The sequence below is a fragment of the Gallinula chloropus genome (assembly GCF_964237585.1).
Source record: "Gallinula chloropus genome assembly, chromosome: 16".
Lineage (NCBI taxonomy): Eukaryota > Metazoa > Chordata > Aves > Gruiformes > Rallidae > Gallinula > Gallinula chloropus.
Window position 1 is genome coordinate 16,292,354 of NC_140101.1, and position 11,438 is coordinate 16,303,791.

At 56.5% G+C, this 11,438-nt stretch overlaps 1 protein-coding gene across 4 annotated transcripts in view; it reads right to left on the bottom strand.

The window, feature by feature from the left end:
- The window catches only part of PHF20 (PHD finger protein 20), a 70,431-nt gene extending 65,185 nt beyond the window's left edge, over nt 1-5,246 (bottom strand). For all 4 annotated transcript variants that reach the window (XM_084271449.1, XM_084271448.1, XM_084271447.1 and 1 more), the window contains exons 1-2: nt 5,206-5,246; nt 1,695-1,743 (exon numbers count right to left, since the gene is read on the bottom strand). The gene's annotated coding sequence lies outside the window, so the exon portion shown is untranslated. The remainder of the gene's footprint in view (nt 1-1,694; nt 1,744-5,205) is intronic.
- Nucleotides 5,247-11,438: the final 6,192 nt, after the last annotated feature.

Here is an 11,438-nt window from a genome sequence, read left to right on the forward strand (position 1 = left end):
CCCTAAGTCAGACCCCAGCCTTCAATGAACTCAAATTACAGATAGAGTCTTACTTGACAAGAATGGCTTTTCAAAACACATCATGGTAAGACTGATGCTTTCAGAGTATTTTAAAATATTTTTAAACTATTCAGAGGGGCAGGAAAAAAACACCTCCTGCAATTAGAACTAAGTCCAACTGCCATGAAAAAAGCAGCCTAACAGATCAGGGGAACAGAAGTTACATGAAACACCTTATTTTATTGAAAAAGCTTCCCAAAACTTAAGACTTCAACCATCTCTGTATTTTTATATCATCTTTGTTAAGAAAGAACAAATTTAGCATGAAGGTTATGTTAAGGTGCAAATTAACATATCAGCAAGGATTCTCTCAAGGAAATTAAGAATTCAAATGTTTAACAACTAAAAGACCTGCAAGACAGCTCAAGCAAGCTGCCTTGCTTCTTATGGACACACAGCCTCCAAATTATGAGAGCTCACCACGTCAGTTCATTCCAGTCACAAGAACCAACACAAGCCACGATGACCAAATGCAGTCTTCTCCCACCAACACAGACCTCCCCCACAGGACAAACTACATGCAGCACATGGCAGAGGGATCTGCATTTTGGTCACAGGAAAAATAAACTAGAAGAATCATTCCTTTAGAATGATTTCTTCATCCACAAGCCAAATCTATGTCACTATACACAGGCTTCCCTGGACTGCAGGAGGAGAGGCAGGAACAAACTACAGACACCCAGATTGTTCCAAGAGGTCCAGCTTAGCCCACAGACTGAGCTCCCCAATGCAAAGCCTCCTGTTTACCTACTAGAAAGCTGTAGAAAATCACTTCATGATGCTGACTGCCCAAGTGTAACTGTCCTCAAAAAGACACTTTTGCACTGTCCAATGGATACCTAAGGGCTCACAGTGCCTTGGCCAAATCAAAATGAAATCAAGAAGAGGAAAGAAGGGGACTGATTCTCATTGCCTTTCTATAGTCCCTCAGAGTCAAAACCCCAACAGAATTCCTCAAACTCCTACACTTAAATCTCTGGTTTAGGGTGGTGTTGCAGCAGCCTGTGGTTGGTCATACTGAAGAATCCTGGTGCTGCTGGAGAGCAGCCTTGCATGACAGATGAGGAAAGGAACCACACATGAGCTTAAACACTCATACAGACACTTGATTTGCAGAAACAAGTGGTTTCTTCCTAAAAGAATCTATCTTTAAGAAACAGAGTGCAGGAACATGGCTTCCATTTACCTTCATACTCTTTGTTTGGCTCCACCACCTAGATCACCAAACCCAAAACTCAATGGCAACATTGGAAGTCAGCATAAGGATTTAAGTATTAAGTGGCTCTGAAATGTTACCAGCCTACATCCCTTCTGAAAGCAATACCTCAGTGTTCCAGGGAAGTCCACGTTTGAGATAGAAATGTAACACTTCAGGCTATGTGCTGGTCAGTAACCTGGCCCACTAATTCCTCAGTTTTGACCAGATGCCCTGCCCCCAGCTTTGAAGCTGCTCGTGGTGTCCCAGCAGCACACTGTATGCTTAGAGCATGCTGTTGAACCTAAGATTCTTCTTATCAGCAAGCACCAACTGATAAGAAGCTCCCTGATAGCTGCTTTAGCTATCAGAGGAAAAGCTTATGGCTGAAAAGGGAAGGAGCCAGTAGGAAAGCACAAAACCAATCTGGTAACGGTACCTGCAGCAGTAACTGGACTTGGGACTTCTGACCCTTAGAAGAAGTCTACCTGTAAAAATATGCATAAAAAATATTAAGAAACATTTTCCACAGATAGCTCACAGCACCTGTAATACTGGCCACCAAAACCCCAGAAGGCACTGTTCCCAACCAGTCAGTACATAGTGTCCTGACATCTAGATGTGGTGTTTTCATTACTCAACTACTTCCAGACTGGGCAGGACCAAATCTACCTCACTTGTTGATGAAGAGATTGTCATGACAGTCAAATAGAGGGAAATCTGGGAAGTTACAGTGCCATAAGCTCTGATGAAAAATTATTTCTTCATTACTGTAATGCATTAAACAGACAAATCATCTGTGTATGTGCTGCACTGCAAGAAGGATGCAAGTCCTCTCTTTTATTACAGGAAGAAAAGGAAAGAGTGAACTTCAAGGCTGCTTGTAGACTTGCCCACCAGCTCAGAGATGAAAGGACAGCAGGAAAATCAAACCCAGAAAGTCAGTGCACCTTTTGCCAGACTGAGAAAACAGGACTGCAATCCAGGGAAAGGACTGATACAAATACAGGGGATCACATAACAAAAAGCCACTGGCAAGTTGCACTGAAGGGAAGAAGCAATTAGAGTTTGGTGTAATTGCAAGCTCTGCTATGCTAACAAAATTATTGAGCCTTCAGCTTTAAGAATAGCTGAAAGCCCTAACTCAAAGCCTATCAAGGACACTCTCTCTGTGCCACTCACACACAGGTCCAGGCCAAGGGTGCTCAGTTCTACAGCAGGAGCACTGGAGATGCTGTGGATAGCTTCCTGACTCAGGCACTCTGGAATAAGAGGACATTCTCCATTGCCTTGGGAATGAAGTGATGAATGTATGCAGCAGGAAAAGAAGTCTGTTTCAAAACTAGTATTTGAACAGCAGCAAGACCAGGAAAGCCCTGTGGTGCTAACTTCATACTGGAAACAGCTCCACCCCACACTGGGCAGTCATGTTTCCCCTCTTCCTTTCCATACAGGGTAGACAGCTGAAGACACAGCCAGAGGCATTTCTCTTTTTAACCAATTTCATAAACCTACCTGAGACGAGTTCTGAAAAATGAAGGCAGACTGCAGGGGGCTATACTGAAACAAGGCTGGCCAACAAGCCCAGTAAAACCACACACAGGCACGTCAGCAAACTAGTGAGTCTCAGACAGTAACCACATCCCAACACGCAGTATTTTCTGCCACACAAACCTACAGACCATTCTGCTGTTGGCATTCTGACAGCAAGGGCAAGCCAGGAGTCCCAAGTCACTATTTCTTACCTGAAAGTCTTTTCCTACAGAGAGCACAGAGATCAAAACCAACCCACAGGCAAGCAGGGAACAGGGGGATGAAGGAGTAAGCTGAAGCAAACAAGAGAAAGCCTAGACTTGTTCCACTGCTGAAGGAGCTACTCCAAGCATCTCACAAGGCTTCTCACTAAGATGTGCCATCAAGTCTACAGCACAGGCAGCTTTTCCAATTTCAACCCCACCCCCAAACAACACACCACATTTAATTAAGCGACCACCAAGAATGCAGTTGAAGTAGTGGTGAGAGCCACTTGTAGGGCTGAATTAACTGCCCCCCTCATGCTCAGCTCCCAGCACGGCTGCACACACACTCCCCTCTGCACAGGACAGGGGTATACAGGCAGAAGGGAGAGAGGAGAGGCAGGACAGCTTTCCTCCAGCAACAGTGTCAAGGTCTGAGAAATTACAGCCACAGGTAATACCTAGCTTAGTTATTTATCATCCCCTACAATTAAATCAGGGATTGCACCCTCCTTTCCTGATCAAGGGGCAGAATTTGGGTCAACATCATTGCCTAGGTTGTCCATGAACAAGAGCAAAAGAAAGTGCTTCAGAGAACTTATCCAATTAGAAGTAAGAATTAATTACATGCTGCTTACATTTCAGGCAAGGCAGCACTGTTATGAGCAATTACTATTCTAGCCTCACTCCCTACCCGACCTTAATTAATTACTCTGGATTACAGGCAAACAAATTTTACTCTCTGCCTGCTCCAGTAAAACTGTCTTTCCATTCAAGAGGCAGCAACAAAGTTATCAGCAATAACATAAACTGAAGCCTTCCACAAGCTGGCTTAGGTGGAACAGTATCTACCTAAGCCCCCTTCAATTACACACCTATTAGAACAGTCACACAAACGTTACACAGACAATTACACCAGGAGTGATCTTTGCTGCAAGTTGTTGGGTTTTTGTGGGAAACTGGTCATGTGAAAGGATCCTTCCTCATTATAGAAAATTAAACGAGCCCAGGGAAAAAGCACTGGAAATGCTCAGTTAGAAGCTTCTGCACAGATACTTACACAAGGTTACACTGAGCCATTAGCACTGCTTTTAAAACTTGGTTGTATTCCCCAACCCCCCCGCATGTAACACCAACTTCTGTCAACAGGAATAGGACTTCTACCTACCCAGAACTCATCAACATTCGGGTGTCCCTCCTGATCCATTTTAAAGCATTCAGGCTCAGAACAACAGAAGTATCTCTGTTTTCATCTTCTGGTTTTCAGTACATAAAGGAGATACAGACCTGCTTCCCAAAATCATGCTGACAACCTGCCTCGATGAGCCAAGCCCTGCCCCAGCCACACTGCACAGCCACGCCAAACCAAGCGGTAGGACAACCCGGCCTGTCAGGGAACAGCCTGGTGCCTCCCAACTCCTCCTATTACCGGCTGACACCTTAATGCTGCCAGGTTGGCGCAAGATCCACCGTTATTTCCCATCCCCAAAGGCAGAACGGCAGCAGGACGAGGTGCGCTCCACACCTCCGGGGAACACAAAAGCCCAGGAGCCTCCAGCTGCCGGTACCGCCCATCCCCGGCGCGCCGAGCACCTGCCCCGCGCGGGCTTCCCCCGATCCGCCGGCGCCGGGACGAGCTCCCCCGGGACGAGCCCCGCCGGCCCCGCGCCGCTTCCTCCCGCGCCAAGGGGCCGAGGCGACGACGACGACCCCGCGCCGCCGGGCGCGCAACTCCCGCGGGCGCCGCGACCCGCAGCCCGCCACGGCCGCCGCCGCCAGAGACCCCCGCGGCCCGGGCGCGGCCCCGGCCCCCACCGCAAGGTCACTCGGCCGCCCCCGCCGGCCGGGCTCTCGGCGCCTGCGCTCGGCCCGCACATACTCACCTGCCCGCGCAGCTCCGCGGGCCGCCGGGCGCGGGCGGAGGCGCGGCGAGAGGCAGGGAGGGAGGAAGGCGGGCGGGGGGCGGCACACGCCCCCCCCCCCCGGCCTCAGCGCGCCAGGCCGCGGCCAGGCGGAAGCCGCCCCGCTCGGTGTCCCGGGCCCGCAGCGCGGGAGGCGCCGCCCGGCCCGGCCCTTTGTGCGCGGGGACGCGTGCCAGCCGCGCCGCGCCCGGCCTGCCTCCCTCCCCTCGCCTCGCCTCGCCGCCGCGCCGCGGGCCCGCAGCGCGGAGCAAGGCAGGCGGCCCGGCCCGCCCGGGCGCCACCGCGCTCTTACCGAGGGATCTGTACAGGAAAAAGGGTTAGAACGGAGCCGAACCGGCCCGGGCCCCGCTCCGCGCCGAGCCCAGCGCCACCGATCGCGCAGCGCCACAAAATGGCCGCCTCGATGCGGCGCCGCCGAGGAGGGGGAGGAGCCGGCGGTGGGGGCGGGGCCTGGAAGCCCCTCCCACACTCTCCCGGGGCACGTGGGCTGGGGGCGCGCTGTCCCCGCGTGGCGGTAGCGGCCGGCGCGCGCTGGGAAGGGAGGGGAGGGGAGGGGACGGGACGGGACGGGACGGGACGGGACGGGACGGGGGGGGGTAGGTAGGGCCGCCCCTCCCCTCGGGACGCGAGTGCGGAGGCCGCGCGGCGAGGGGAGACGCGAGCGCCCCGCCCCGCCCCGCGAGCCCGCGGCTTCCCGCCGCCGCCTCCCGCCGCCGCCTCAGGGGGCGGCCTCGCGCCCCTGTCGCGGCTGCGGCCCCTCGCCCCGGGCTGTGTCCGGGGGATCCCCTGTGGCGTTCGGCCCCGCGTCCCGCGGCGGGACCGGCTGCAGGGAGCCGCGCGTCCCGCTCGCCGCCGGGCCGCAGGGCAGCGGCGGGAGTGCTCGGCGGGCCGGGCCGGGGCGCTGCGGGGGCGGAGCTCGCAGCAGCGCGGGGCCGAGGCGAAGCCCCCCCGGGCCGAGGCGAAGCCCCCCCGGGCGAGGGCTGCGGGGCTGCTGTGCCCCTCGGGCTGCCTGGGGGTGCGTCGGAGCGGACCGGGCTCTGCGGGAGCAGGCCTGCGCCGGGGGGTCAGCCCCCGGGTCCCTTTCCCGCGCTGCGCCAGGGGAGAGCCGGAGACTGGGAGCAGCCCCTGCTCGGGCTCCCTGTGCCGCTGCGGGGATCGGCCCCTGTCAGCACCCGCCCCCGTCCGCGGCGGCGGCACAGCGAGTCGGGCTCAGGAGAGCGACTGCGGGGCCCGGTGCCGGCGGGAGGAGCCCCGGGCTGGGGGGCTGCCAGCCCCGAGCCCCGGAGCTGCTCCCTGCTCCTCCTCCCCTCGCCCCGAACAGCCGCGGGAGTTGCTGCCGCCGCGCCGTGTCCCCGGCCTGGGCCCCGCGGGTGCTCCCTCGGCACACGGGTGGGTCCGGGTAGAGCGCTGCCCCGGGAGCCGGTGAAGGGGCTGGCTAATGACACGGCAAGGGAAGAAATCAGGGCAGGAAAGGTAGCTACCGGTTTGGATTTAGTTTTTAAGCTGGAAATCCCACATGAGGATTTAACATTTCATATCTCTAGAAGCAAGAGACCAAAACCACAGCATTAATACAGAAAGCAGCTAGGAAATAGCTCCAAAGTTTGGAGGGTATTTTTGTTTCCCTAAACATCAGCAGAGTGTTTCTGTCCTGGGGTTTTGGGGAGTACTGTGTTTCATTCAGGAGTTCTCATCATTTAAAAAACCCACAACCACCCAGCTCTTGGACTCAGACCATGAAAGATTCTGTCTGAAACATCTGCCATGGGAAGGCCAGTGTCAGAAAGCACTTCCTTCTCCACACAAATGGGTCTTTCTAGATCCCACTGGTTTTGAGATGTGAGAAACAATCCTTTGTTCCGCTGCTCTTGCTGAGAGCGCGCAGCCTTTGGCAGCCCAGGGATGTGGCTGTGCCAGTTTGTGATCTGTTTCCCCACGTGCATTGTCCAGGAATCCCATCCCCAAGGTCAGCGACCATGGGTAACGTTCTTGGGAGCCCTTGAATGTTAAGACATACCTGTCTGCTTTGGCTGGTGTCAGAGCAGCAGCCCTTCCCAGGGAGCAGTGTGCTGGCAGCCACAATAAACACCAGCACTGCCTCTGCCAGGTCTCGGCTGCATCTCAGATCCTTGCCCCTGACAAGTGGTTCTGCTTGCTCAGCTGGGTCAGGTGGGATCCAGTGTTTCCTCACACAGCAAGGAAACCAATACATTTGTCTGCAACTGTGGACTCGTGAAGCTTTGCAGCCTGGGAAGGGTCTGTGCCTTCTCCTCAGAGCAAGTCTGGGCTCAGCTGCGAGCCCTTTCTTTACGCTGAGCTCAAGCGGTGTCATGAACCCCCCACCCAGCTCACTGCCAGGGGTGGCAAGAGCGGGGTGCTGTACTGGGGCAGTGAGCCAGAGCTGAGCTGGCAGTGGGACAGGCAGGGCACTGACCCTCCCAGCACAGCATGGGCCGGGGTGCAGAGCAGGTCAGGGGCTGCCCAGAGGAGCACACGAGTCCCGCAGGGATGAGGCGGGGCTGAGGTCAAGGAAGCCGGTCCATGGGTTGGGGTCGGGGTCCAGATCGCTGGTGGGACTTAGACAGAGACCCGCGAATCTCTCCTGAGGAGCGGGGAGGAAGGTCCACCCCAGCCAGCTGTCCCCTGAGGGCTGGCTGTCGCAGAGCTGCCGCCGAGCACAGGCAGCCACAGGCTGCCGCGTCCCTTGCGGTTCGGGGAGCTGGGCCCGCGCCTCGGCCGGGAGACTGGGGCTCATGGCAGCGGCGATGCCGCCGGCCAGCCCGCGCTCCGCTCTGCTCAGAATCGCCTCTTGACTGTGAGCAGCAGCCGGAGCGGCCGTCTGCGCAGCCAGGCTGGAGGGTCCCGGCGCCGGCCACCCGGGAGCGAGCGGGAGAGGCGGCTGCGGGGCCCTGCGGCCTGCACAGGCCCGCTGCGGAGCGCCGAGGCCGCGGCTGCCTCCGCGCAGCCCACACGGGGTCAGTGCAGGCCGCGCCGCGCCGGGAGGGGCCGTGTGCGGCTCTGCGGGCCGCCGCCACGGCGGGGAGTAGACGGGACGGGCACGGGCCGGGGAACAGACTCATCGGCCGCAGTCCCCGGGCTCAGCACCCCAGTGCCTGCAGCCAGCCAGGGGTGGGGTTTCTGTGCCCGGCTCTCCCCACCCTTCGCCCTTGTCGTGGCTGCTTGCGGCTGCTGCAGCCGGGTGCAGCTCAGTCCCCGCGGGTCAGACTGACCCCCAGCCCCTCACAGCTGGGCAGCTTCGACCTTGGGAAGGATTCTTACCCCTTTGTTTGGCCAGAGCACCCAGAGCAGCTGGAAACTGGCTGCTGGTTTCCAGAGAAGGATGTCCACCCTCAGCCTGGGCCCTTGGGCAGGGCAGGCACAGCCCCATCCATGGAGCAGCATAGGAGAGATGTGCAATGAGCAGCCACTCCTGCCTCAATGCCCTGGCTGATTCAGAGGGGATGTGGCCCTCTTCACCCATCTCCTTGTCTTTTTTGGGGGTGTCTGCCTAGAGGTGATGGAGACCCTGCTCTATAGGGATCCCTGGGCTCTGGCTGTCCTGCACCCCTCTATATCCTCCCATGAGACAGCAAGGCAGCACACCTGGCAGGGAGATCCTGTCCCAGTGCGTGGGTGCTGAGGCCAGGTCACCTCAGGTTGCACCTTACTGCCCTCAAACAAGAGGGCCCCCCTCCTTCTCCATATTCCCCATGACCCACCAACTCTCCTGGTTACCTGTGATCTGACAGACAGGCTGGACCTGGCACAGATGGGATGGAGGAAATGGGGCTGTGAGTGGCAACAAGCTGACATAAACTGCTAGATCTCCTTTGGGAGAAGTGGTAGGTTGAAAGACTAGCCTTGGTCTTGGACTTCCAAAAACCTCCATGGATATGGGCCCTGAACCCTGCCAGCATCCAACCCCGGCAGCGGAGGTTGCGCAGTCCTCAGGTCCTTGGCCACAAGCTCCTGTTGCAGTATCACTAAACACAAAGCACTACAGATGTGGGATGGCTTTGACAGTGAGATAAGGAAGCTCCAGGTGGAGGTCGGGCAGGAGAAGTCCCAGGGAGATGCAGCTCCAAACCTGGGCAGTCTGCAGCTGGTGCCCCTGCTTTGAAAGGAGAAGTCTGATGGGACAGCCACTCCACCTGCTCCAAAAGTTCTCCTGCACAGCCACCTGGAAGCACTCAGCTCCACGAGGCCCATGTGTGATGCACCTCTGCATGCCTGGGCTGCTTTTCCCTGTGCTCTCTCCACGCCTGAGATGGTTCCCCAGTTCCCTCCACCCACACTCAGTCCCCTCCACCATTCACTGGGTTAACAAAGGCTACAGGACGCCAGGAGCTCTAAGAGCAGCAGGGCTCAGCAGCTCTATCAGCCTTCCCCATCTTATCGCTGATGGCTTGTCCCACAGACAGTGTGTGGGTGTGCTGCAGCCCAAGCCCTGCTCTGCAGAGTCCCAGCTCAGGGAAGTCTTCACAAGCCGGTTCTGCCAAACCCTCCAGTGCTTTGCTGCACCCACCCCAGACCTGCACTGGGGCAGCGTCAGGACAGGGACCCTCCCGTCTCTGTCTCCCTCAGTGCCACAGGGCTCCTGGTGCAGGCTTGCCTGTTCCTCTGGTCTCTCTCTTCCCACAGGGCTGATTTAGCACGAAGTTTGATGTGAAGATCAGGCCAAAACCCTACCCGAGGATTGTGCTACAAACTGCCCTGGATTTTTGGGGAGGTGGCACAACCTCTGGGCACCTGTGGCTTGAGGAAGAAACTGGGTATCATCTCCAGTGAGTCAGGAGGCAGAGCCCTCACATTTGCAAGGGAAGGAGACTGCATGAAGCTTCACCAGGAGGGGTGATGGGTGGGCCAGGCAGTTACCAAAGTTCAGTTCCACCTTCTTCCATCTCAAGTGGAATCTACAGAGAGGTCCAAAATCTACCTGTGATTTCCTAAACAGCTGCCCAGCCTCTTCAGCAGCTGGGCTGGGTCGTGAGCAGTAGAGCTGAGGGCACAGCCTCTACCAGCACCAGTCACTATCTGGGAGAATCACCTTCCCCATTTTTGGTTGCAGGTTCAGGACATGCTCACAAATGGCAAGAGGCTCACCCAGGTTCTGTGGAAAGGAGACTTCAGCTGGCCAGAAACTGAACAGCAGCAGAAGAGCACCCAGCACCTCAAGGATGCTGGCCCAGCAGGATGTTAACTTCCCCCAGGCAGGGCCAATCTCAGACAAGCTGCAGGTGCCTCCTCTCTACAAGGAGCCAAAGACAAGTGAGCTGCATGCCAGGCTGCTGGCTGGCACAGGGTCTCACCGTGCTGCTGGTGGAACCTGGGAACAACCCACAAGCTCATTACAAGCCCAGATGCTGATCTGAGTGTTGATTTTTCAAGTGCTCCAGGTACCAGTCCAAGGTGACTGAGGGGAAGAGCCCAAGTCTCTGAGCCTGAGCTGAAGCACTGGGCTTTTCTGATTTGCCCCAAGTCAGCTTATTTCACCACAAAGCCTTTGGGAACACACAAGACATCAGTCTGCAGACCCCCACCCAGGCAAGGGCTGCAGGAGGTCGCAATGCTATTGCTCTGTGTTCTGCTGTCCCTTGTCCTTGCCCCTCTCCTGCAGGCCATCTGCCAGCCCCCTGCCAGTAAGGCTGCTCTGAGCACCCAGTGACGTAGCCTGTACCAGTGATCTTGAACTGCTGGAGTGCTGGAGCAGCCCTTACCAGCTCTGCCTGAAGCCCACCGTCTTTTCCCAGTGTTGCCAGGACAGTAACTGTTCCTGGAGCTTCAGCAGCACCAGCCAGACCCCGGGGTGGCACAGCCAGCACTTTAGCCACAGCAGGCTAAACAGACTGGCTGCTCCCAGCTGCTCCCTGGAGTGGGGATGAAGGGAAGACCAGCAAATCCTCCAGTCAGAACATGAAACACCCCACAGCGTGTCCGTATGCGCAGCCCCCACAGCTGCTGGCTGAGGGACGTGGCGCAGTACATCCCTCTTACCCTCTGACTGCCCCTCTGGGGAGCTATTAAGAATCACTGCTTCCCAGAGAAGGTTGTTAGGGATTGGAACAGGCTGCCCAGGGAAGCGCTGGGGTCTCCATCCCCAGTGGTGTTTAAAGGACAGGTAGATGTGGTGCTGAGGGACATGGTTCAGTAGTGGATGGCAGGTTAGGGGGATGGTTGGACCGGATGACCTAAAGGATCCCTTCCAACAAAGTCAATTCTACAATTCTGTTTGCCCATAAACTTCTCTGATTCCTTTTGACCCTGAAAGTCTACAGGAGATTAAGCATTACTGTCCTGTATCAGCTTTAATCTGTTCTCTTCTGAGTTTCATTGAGTGTTCCATAGTTGCTGCCTGAGACTTCAGGGCACCAGAACCAGTCCCCAGCTTGGTTTCCAAATGCTTCTGTCATGCTGCTTCCCAAACATTATTCACACATGCTGACACCCAGGCCGAGACCTGCAGCTCCAGGCAGATGTGAACACGCTCCAGAAATTCACATGGAAGACAAAAGATACCCATGGAGA